General features: G+C 34.8%; 1 long non-coding RNA gene across 1 annotated transcript; it reads left to right on the top strand.

Annotated features, from left to right (window-relative positions):
* Positions 1–5,887: 5,887 nt before the first annotated feature.
* Positions 5,888–10,104, top strand: LOC132311074 (uncharacterized). Its single transcript, XR_009482813.1, has 2 exons — positions 5,888–6,518; positions 9,870–10,104. It is a non-coding gene; the product is annotated as an uncharacterized LOC132311074 (long non-coding RNA).
* The last annotated feature ends 454 nt before the right edge of the window (positions 10,105–10,558 follow it).

The raw sequence follows: 10,558 nt of genomic DNA, 5'->3' as shown, positions 1-10,558 counted from the left end.
AAATTATCAATCCCCCGCTCTAAAGATCGAGCGCCCTACCTCCATTCACTGCCCTACCTTCAATCCCCAAATACCTTCCTCTTCTCTCTGTTCACTTATCACGCATTCATCCGTCCTCACCAATTCTATCTCTCGCCTCAAATCTCTTCACCCAAACTCCACTTCCAATTTTCTTCCTGGCGTTCGAGGTGGAACACAAACCAAAATCTCCATCTGTTCTCTTGTTCTCTTCAACGGCGTCGTAGCTGTTCGTCTTCCGGCGTCGCATCTATTCGTCTTTCCGGCGTCGCATCTGTTCGTTTTCCAGCGGTCGCGGCTGGGTCGTTCAACGGCGTTGCGACTGGTTCGCGGTTCTTCTCCGGCGATTTTGTGGGTCGTCGTTCGCCGTTTTCTGGGTTCGTTCTCCAGCGATTCCGGCTGGTTTTTTTTCGCTGATCGCGGCTGGGTCTTTCCAGCGCCGGCTGGCTTCTTTCCGGCAAGTTTCTGAATCGCCGTTTCCTTCCGGCGAGTTTGTGGGTCAAAATAAAAAAATAAAACAAAAACAGCAGCAGCGATTTCTGGGTTCTTCTCCAGCGATCGCGGCTGGTTCTTCTTCAGATCGCGGCTGTCTTGTCGACGGTTAATCTCTTCTCCGGTGAGTTTTTGAATCGCCGTTTCCTTCCGGCGAGTTGCAGGTCCTTCCGGCCGTGTATGGGTCCGATTCCGGCTGGGTTCTTCTCCGGCCACGATTTGAGATTTGGCCTTACTTCGTTTAAACAGCGTGCGCCTTTGCTTTGTCCTTTATTTTTCCGACGTCACGGGTAATGAAATGGGAAATCGATCATGCTGCGCCGACGGTTTGATGCGTTAAATTCCGGCCGTGATTTGCTGCGCCGAAGGCGATTCCGGCTGGTGTTCTCCGGCGAATTTCAGCTGGGTCTCGCCGGCGATTTTTGACTGGGTTCTTCCGGCGAGCTTCTGAATCGCCGATTTCTTCAGCGATTCCGGCTGGTTTCCTCTCCGATTCCGGCTGGGTGTGCTTCGCCCTTTATTTTTCCGGCTCGTTCTTCTCCGATTCCGGCTGGGTCGTTCTCTATATGAGATACTTGATGGGTCACGCACAAGAATCGCATCAGACTAGGAATTACTTGGGTTTTCTGCTCTCTTATTCATCATGGATTTTTTAGTTGTGTTAAAGACTAGATATTCATGCTTTAACTTCGAGTTGTTATGGCTGGTTCAATGGCTTGGCTTTAAGTTGTTTTTTTTTTTTTTTTTTTTTACCTTCAATGTGCCATGGTAAATGAATGTGGAAATAGCACAACTTCGAGATCAGTTTTCTTCTTTGGTATGTGGTTGTGCATTTTGTGGGTTTATGATGCAATGATCTGAATTGAGTTGCTAAATTTTTGGTTGTAATAGTGGGGATTTGTCTTGGAGTTGACTTGATGATTAAAAAAGAAAAAAAATGTTACATTGATGATTTTAAAAAAGAGTAAAAAAAATAAAAAATAAAAATAAAAATAAAAGAAAGTGTCACAGTGGCCGAATTGGATATTGGGTTGTAGTTGTTGTTGAATTTGGATTGTGCATTGGTGTTTGATTTGGTTAATTATTTAAAGTTGAATTGGTGATTGGGGAAGTTTGGATTGTTGAATTTGGTTGAATTTGCAGTTCGTTACCAAATGGGTGTTGTCTGTTTCAAAACTGTTTATTACAAAACATGAACTAATTCCCATCTATTTCACTCTTAAGTTACCAAATGGGTGTTGTCTGTTTCAAAACTGTTTATTACAAAATATGAACTAATTCCCATCTATTTCACTCTTAAGAAATGACTCACTCTTAAGAAATGACTCGTGTTTTTTCTGTTGCTCATATTCATGTGTTTTATGAATACTTTCTATATTTATGGTTGTTTACATTTTATTTATTTTATTTTATTTTCTTTACTTTATTTTACATAAATAACAAAAAAAACATATATATATTTTATAAAAATTTTAAATAAAAAAATTTTTCAAGTAGCATTTCGTCTTACTAGAAACGTTAAACTTGGCCCATTTTTTATTTTGTAGTTATATATACATATTCTTTTTCTTTATTTCTTAAAAATAAATAAATAAATAAATAAAACAACAAAAACACACACAAAATATATATATATATATATATATATATATATAAAAACAAAAACAAAAAACAAAAATAAAAAAATAACAAAAATAAAAAAAAAAATAAAAAATATATGTTACCAGTATGCCCTTATGCTTGGTTATGCATGTTTTAACCTTTTATACAGGGTTTTATCTCATATCTCTTTGCATCGTGTCATATTGTTAGACTATATGCATTACGTATTCCATGTGATATTTGATGTGAGTTTGCTAATATGGTTTTACAACTAGGTTTTTGCATCCAAGTTTGGGGGAGCCATCTTTCCTACTGGATCATTACCAGGCTTCATAGTCTTTGCCATCACGGTATACTTTTTCCATCATTTTTCATTGTTCTCATTGCACATTGAGGACAATGTACAGTTTAAGTTTGGGGGTAAGGTCATTATGATTCACTCTATTTTAAGTTGAGCTTTAAATGCATGATGAGATTTGAGATGTGTTTGGCAATGATTTCGAACTTTTGAAGCATAGTGCTTTTGAAAAACAAGTTGTTAGAGTCTAATACTTCTTGTATGCACTAGGATGCCATTTAGGGGTAAATTTTTAATTTTTGATATCATATTTGCTCTTGTGGTACACATCATCTTGTTGGTTGAAAATCCTTTGAGAGTTGATTCTATACTTGCACCTGCGCACACTAGCATTCAATTTGTGGGGTACATGCTTAGTTGATTATTGTCTTGATTTATCCCAATTGAGCTAGTATGGTTTGAAAGCTTTCATTCTTGATAAAATGACCTTGCAAAGAAAAGAAATAAAAAGACTCACCAAAAGTGAAAAAAAAAGAAAAAAAAAATTGCATTCTTTCAACATGTCAACTGATTAAAAAGGAAGACAAGGAAAGAATGTAAGATGTATGATTAGTTTAAGTTCGTAACCTAGCCATTACGCCCTTAGGAGTGTCTTTACACTTAACGCCCTAACACTATCTGGTTTGGGAGTCGTTGGCTCAACGCTTGTTACATGGGGTGATTAAAGAGCTTAAGGAACTTGGACATTACACATGATCATACATAATAAAATAAAAAATAAAAAATGAAATCAATAAAAAAATAAAAAAGTAAAAAAAAAAAAAAAAAAATTGTTTGATTGAATGACAAGGTTCATTCAATGTCTTGAGGATTGGTACTATATCTGTATGCTAGTTTGAGGGTAAGGCTATGCCATTACTTTGATTTGCTAGGATAACAATACATTTTGATGCCGGTTCACTCAAAAAGGATGATAGAATTGATTCAATTTGCATGATTAATCGCTTGATGTGTGGAGGACCATTTTTGCTTACATGATGTTGAAATGTTGAGAATAGCTTAGAAATGGTAGAAATTTGCATACTTGAAGTAGTCTACTTTCAACACTTGTTTGATATGTGTCGTTATTTTTCAAGTAAGAAAGAGCTGTTGATGTTTGTGGGTACCATTTCTGGAAACCCTCACGAGACTTCACTCATCCACTAGGGGTAACCTAGGGGTTTAAAAGGCTTATTGCATATGCTAAATGCAACCGTGATCCCTACGAAAGTGGTGTTATCTTTATTTGCTTTATTAGTTCATTGTTGTATATATATTTGTTTTATTTTCATATTGTAGTTCATTGCTAGGGATTAGCAATATCAAAGTTTGGGGGCGTGATAAGTGCTTAAATGTTGCACATTTCAGTACCTAAATTAGGGTATTTTAGTCCTTGCATCTATCTTATTTTCATGTTTAAGTTCTAATTTATATTTTTGTCAATTTCAGGTCAATAAGGTTCAAACGGACTAATTTTGGTTCATTAAAGCCTTTTTGGAATCAAGCAAAGACATTCAGAAAAAGTTCAGAAAATGGCAAAAAGAGGTCGCAGCCCATTACTCGTATAGTGTGTTTATTCCTCAAAAGCGGTCAATCTCGGGCCTTTGATGATGTTCCCAAAGATGAAGAAGCAAACCAATTAGCCCGAGGCCAAAATAGAGCTAAATAAGGCTTAAAGGAAATTTCCAACTCTGGGGGATAGTGGGGGATTGATCCCCTACTATTCACAGAACTAAAAATGCCCTTGGGGGATCGATCCCCAAGGCTGGGGGATTTATCCCCCAGCCCCTGGCAGCATTACGGGATTTTGTCTTTTGGGCTTATTTTTTTTGTAACTTATGGGCTTTAATAGAGTTTATTACTTAAGGGAAACAAGCCCATTATTTTTAGGGTTAGTTTTTTATTAGTTTTAGAGAATATTATTTTTTTGATTAGGTATTATTTTTCTGTATTGTGATATCGATATCGATATTCTCTCTGGAAACACGCGAAAGAAGAGAAACGAAGAACGGGCTAGGGTTTGGAAGAAAAGTTCAGAGAAAATGAAACAGATGATAGGGATTGTCCTGTCTTCGACTCCGTCAATCATGAGTGGCTGATTCTTCTACTTAGGGTTAGATAAACCCTAAGCATGTAACCTAAACTTTCTCTCTTTTCACTTTTTGGGGATTTATTTGTGTAATTTTTTTATAGTCTTAAAATATAAATTAATACTTTCATTTGATTATCTATGTCAACTTCATATTGTCTTATATGTTTTTGATTGATAATTAATCTCTACACTTGATTTCTTTGTGAATTGAATCTTGTGATGGCTATATATTGTTTTAATTAGATGTAATTATGTTTTGATTTGATGGAATTTGCTTCTACTAGATGGATTGTACTGCACAGTTAATTTAATTAGGTTAAATTCTTGTTGAATTTAGTTAATTTCAGGCTTAATTAGTTTAATTGCACTTTCATTCATAGGCAAGTAGACAATCCATGCTTGTGTTTGAAATCCATACTTATTGTCACAATTGTATTATCCTCTAGATAAATGTGTGTTGATATTGCAATTTGAATTGATAAATCATACTTCGAATTGGTGAATTGCACTACACTTAATTTAATTGTTGTTAAGTAGTTGATTCATGCGTGAAATTGATGGTTTACACTTTTCATTGCAGTTGTTAGCCACATTTAGATTACACATTATTATTTCCCCAATTAATTGAAAGTGAGTGAGTTAGGGAATGTGCTTAGTGGTGAATCCTACACCCTAAGTCTCTTCCCAATCTTTTAAACTCTACTATTTATTTGCATCATTTAGTTTAAAATTAGTTTTAATCACAAACAAAACCCTTTTTAGCAATCACATAAGCACTGAAGTAAAATTCAATTCTAAAAACTTATAATTATTTAGATCTCTTGGGACGATCCCTGCTCACTTCATACTCCATAGTATAAGTGTTTAGTGGTTTTATAAATTTTAAAATATGGTGCCCACTTGACATTATTTCTAAACCTAAAGTGTTTTGTATTATTTTATGCACACGCTTGGTCTTACCAAAGCCCAAAAGTTTTGTTGACCAAAGGCCATCAATTTCACTTGAACCAAATCCAACAAGTTCCTTAGAGAATAGTTTGTTGGGTGGGGTTAGAAGTTCCATTCACCCTACCGAGAAGGGGATGTCTACCAAGATCTTTGATCTGGGGTAAAAGAGCCCAATGTCTTGCTAGAGACGTTAAAGACTAGTGCTTCGTAGGGTTTGTAACCTTATTCCTCCCTCATTTCTTGTTTTGATATTTTCTAGCATCGTTTAGATATGAGTTGAATTGAAAAATCCAATTTTCGAGCAGTTTCTTGCAATTCCTACACTTCCAGTAAAGTTTCGATCGATCGAAGTCAAGTTCGATTGAACTTTGAACTTCAAACGATCGAACCCTGTGAATTTATGGCTTTTCATCTTCCATTTTGATCGATCGAAGCTCCTCTCAATCAATCAAAATCCATTTGGATCGATCGAAGTAAGTGATTGATCGATCGAAGACAGCTTCGATCAATCGAAATTACGTCTTTTGAACTTCCAGAAAATGCTTTGGCCATTGGCCTTCCTACCCCAACCTTATTTTTTTTTTTTTTTTAATGTTTTTTTTCTCTCTCCTCCCTTATTTTGTTTTTCTTCTTATTTTCTTTTCTTTTCTTTCTCTCTCTACCTCTTCCTCTCCCTCTTACGTTCGGCTTTCTCTCTCCTTGATTTTCCTATCTCTTCTCTCTCAATCTTCCCTCTCAATCTCTTCCTCCGGCAAGACGAACCGAGACCAACCCTAACCTTCTCCTTATCTCCAATGCCGGCAAACCCCACCACATCTCGCCGCCGTCATCCAACCTCTATTCTTTCCGGTGAAGGATTTTTGGCCCAAGGGCCAAACTGGCATCTCTATTTCTTGAATCCCTTCCGGGTAACCTCTTATTCATCGTCTCTGGCCGATTTAGGCCAGAGATAGTTTCATCTCCAACTCTGGTGACCTCTGTAATTTTCGGTCACCCCCAACGAGCTTCTGGTCACCCCCTCGGGCTACGGTAAGGCCAGAAATCCTCCATTTCGCTCCGAACTTCTTCGTTTCAATCTTTTCTTCCCTCTCTTGGTTCGGGTATATAGAAATTTATTTTTATTTTATTTTTCATTTTTATTTTTATTTTGATTTTAGTTTTATGTTATTTTATTGCATTTACTTTTCCATTTTAAGTTTTTATTTTGTGTTTAATTTATATTTGTATATAATTGTTGCAAAAAATTGAAAATGGTTTATTGAGATTGAAAAATGAAAAAAAAAAAAAAAATTGAAATAATGAAAAATGGTAAAAAAAAAAAAACCAATGGAACAATGACCTTGGATTCTGACTATTGCAAACTTTTATTTTGGTTGAATGGTGATGGGAAAAAATTTGAAAAATTAGAGAACGGAGTTTGTAGTAGTTAGAAGGAGAACGGACAATTGTTGAATTGTGGATTGATGTTGTGGGCGGTCTTCCTTCTTGAATTGTTGAATGAATTTGATTTAAATTCCATATGCTACTTGAATTGTTGATTGAATGTTAAAATGCATATTTGGTGTGCCTTTGAAAATTTTTGGGAATGTCCATTTTTAAGGGGAACCCATGCCGGATTTTTGAAAAATTAAAATTGAACCTTGGTTTTAAATTTTAATTGGCATGTGGTTTATTTTCGAAGACTTGAATTGGAAATTAGAAATTGAAATTGGAAGTTAAAGGATTTGATTTGAATTGAAAAGAAAGAAAATTTCAAGTTTTTGAAAAAAATGGTTTTGAAAATCCAATTTGATATGGAATGTGAAACTCTTGATCTTTGGACGTGTCATGGATTTGAAAAGTTGTTTGTTGATTTAAAGTGCAAAGTTTGAATGCGAAAATGTCAAAGTTGTATGTTGATTTTAAATTTGAAATGAAATGGAAATTTGTTACTTTGAAAAATACTTTAAAATTTTGAATTGTTGTAAGCATGATCCTGTAATACCCCTAGTTTTTAAAAGGATATAATTGGAATTTAATTTTTATTTATTGTAAATTTTTAATGGATATGTGGCTATGTGCTTATGTGGCTATGAGTTTATTTGAGTTTAATTGCTTAATTGTTTATTTGCAATACGTGAGTTAATTATGTGTGTATTATTTTATTGATAGTGTAAAGTTGCTTGTTTAACTGTGTGACATTTCTTGTAAATTATTTGTTGGTTTTAAATAATTCATTTTTTTTATTTTAATTTTAATTTTAATTTAAAGGAGTTGGATTTGGATAGTAGTAGTGGACCAAATAAATGGGTCACATGGACTACTTGGATGGACCTACATGGGTAAGGATTATGACCCATGGGTATTGGAGGTTATTATTATTCTTATTCTAATTAATAATGAATTAATAAAGATAAGGAGGATTCAGTTATATATATATATTTATATACCTATATATATTATTATATTATATTTATAAATGGATACATATGTATGTAAATACGTAATATTACAGGATAGTATTAGTAGTACCATATAGTAGTATTATGACTTATATACATATATTTATTTTATATTAGATTTTCTTTTCTTTTTCTTTTTCGTCTCCTCTTATAATTGGAATTAGGGTTTTTATAAACATATATATATACATAGTGTTGTTTGCCTTAGGATTCATAAAAACCCTATTCACGCCACCTTATAGAAGAGAGTGGTAGTAGAGAATTGAGAGAGAGGACTGTGAGGAGAGAAGGGAGAACTAAGGGGAAAAGGAACGGGGTCTGCTTGTGGGTTAGAACCAGAGCAGTAGGAGGCTTGACGGTAATCAGAATTCACCGAAAAATCTAGGAAGACGATATGGAGATTTTAATCAGAAATCCCATAGGCAAGTTCTATATCTTAGTCCATCTTGTAGACCTGTGTTCTGTGCATGCCTATATAATCTCTAGGATTAAATCAAACTTTAAAACTAAACTTGTATGCATATTAATTCAGAGTTTTAACTGTATTATCTGATATTTATTGAAATTAAAATATCTCATAAATTGTTTCGTTCTATGTACTCTAAATTGTTATTTATGATGCATACTGTGTTTAAAGTGTTTTTGGAATAAATTTAGGCATAGATTGAACTCCTAGGAACCCTAATAAAAAGTTACAGAGGTGTTTAAACTTGCAGGAGACGGAGACGAAAGAGTAGAATAGGTGGGAATTGGGTTAGGGCTCTTAGAGAGGGAGAGAGCCGGTTCCCTCAAACAAAGAGCCGGCTCTATGTGATGGGGAGCCGGCTCCCTCATGAGTAGAGCCGGCTCTATGGTGTGGGGAGCCGGCTCCCTTTGTAGTGGAGCCTGCTCTACATTTTCTAGAGTAGGCTCTGTTGTTTTAGTGCGTACAAGTGATATTTTAGGCACTGTTTGGGTGTTTTGGAGTTCCATAATGGATTTGGGATTAATTGTAGGGATTCTAAATAATTTTTCAAGATATCTAAAAGTTCCATAATGCATAATTTATATCTATATGCTAATAGTTAGAACAATATGAAATTTTAAATAAGGTTACATGTTGTTATCGGACGAGGAGAATTTAATTGCTTAAATATTATTTTTGCAATTTAATGACTGTGATTATGATTTGATTTTAATTTTGTATTGGATGCATAATACGCTAATGGTTAGAACAATATGAAATTTTAAACAAATTAGCATGTTGTTAATGGATATAGAGGATTTAATTGCTTAATCTTAGTTTAGCAATTTAAAGGACTATGACATGATTTTTAAATCTTGTACTGGATGCATAATATGATCATATACATATCAGATTTTTATTATGCTTACTATGGACTATGATTGATGAACTATTTATTTCTGTTTTGTCAACTATATGAATTTTGTGGATTGTATACATCGGTATGGGACGGTGGCATACTAGGGATGGATTAGTTCAAAATACTAAATCCTACCTACTCTGGAATAAGGGAATGGATTAGTTATAAGGTTAAACCCTACTTATATCTATGTCAAGTCCATAAACAATTGAATGACATATCTTGGTTTTGGATGGATATATGTATATGATTATGGTACCATGATATGAGTTTGAGTCTCAGGATCATGGTTAGGGTGCGTACATCTGCTAGGATGGATAACTGGACATAGTAGACATTTGGTCCCCTGGTAGGTCTAGGTATACATGCCCACTTTATTTGCGATTTGCATGTTACCTTCTATTCAGGCTGAGACAGACCTATGGACTAGTGAGCGTCTTATAGTGTGTATTTATACATATATGGACTATTTAGCTATTATTGAGTTATCTAGGATGTACCTGCGTCTCGGGTCTCTGCTTAGACTGTAGTAGAGTAGAACTTGTTTGTGGGCCTGACTCACTATTATTTTTCAGGTATTCATTAGGAGTAGGGATTGTTCAAGCTGAGCAGGGATCGTCTACTTCATTCTTCCGGATTGTCTACATAGGAGTTCCCTTTGTGATTTATGTATCTAGTTGTAGACCGTTAATTGTTCAGTATTAGTTTTCCAAGGGGTCCACATATTATGGATTCCCGAGTTGTATAAATTGGAGGATTACTTGTATCAGAAGAATTTATTAATGAAATTTTATTATGAGGTTTTATTTATCATTTTAGTTTCTGATCAGCATTTAGTTATTCTTATTTTCATTTCTTGTATTCTGTATTCGATTATTGCCATTTGTTTTGATATTCTCGGGTATTCGGGCATGGGCCTTACCAAACCGCATCCGAAAATTCGGGGGTATCACAGTTGGTATCAGAGCAGTTTAGGTTCAAGTGTCCTTAGGAGTGTCTTTCGTTATATGACTTCCGTGTTGCATCTCTTAAAACTTAGAGCCCATATTAGGATTTGTTGTACTCTATTTACGGTTTGTTAGGAGAAGCTGGTGTCAATTATATTCTGTAATTATAGAATGGTTGACACTAGGAGGAGGATGAGGTCTAAGGCGAAAGCAGTAAAGACCCAAAGGAGTAAAGGAGTACATTATCGATTTCTTTGCCACAAGGCAGAACTAGGAATCAAAGGTTTAGTTCCAGTTGACGCTACTTTTAAAAGTAT

Source organism: Cornus florida, unplaced genomic scaffold, assembly GCF_030987335.1.
Source record: "Cornus florida cultivar Cherokee Brave unplaced genomic scaffold, ASM3098733v1 CherokeeBrave_3.0.0_Hap2_Chr06, whole genome shotgun sequence".
NCBI lineage: Eukaryota > Viridiplantae > Streptophyta > Magnoliopsida > Cornales > Cornaceae > Cornus > Cornus florida.
Note: the sequence above shows the minus strand (reverse complement) of the source record. Positions and strands in the feature narration are given on the sequence as shown.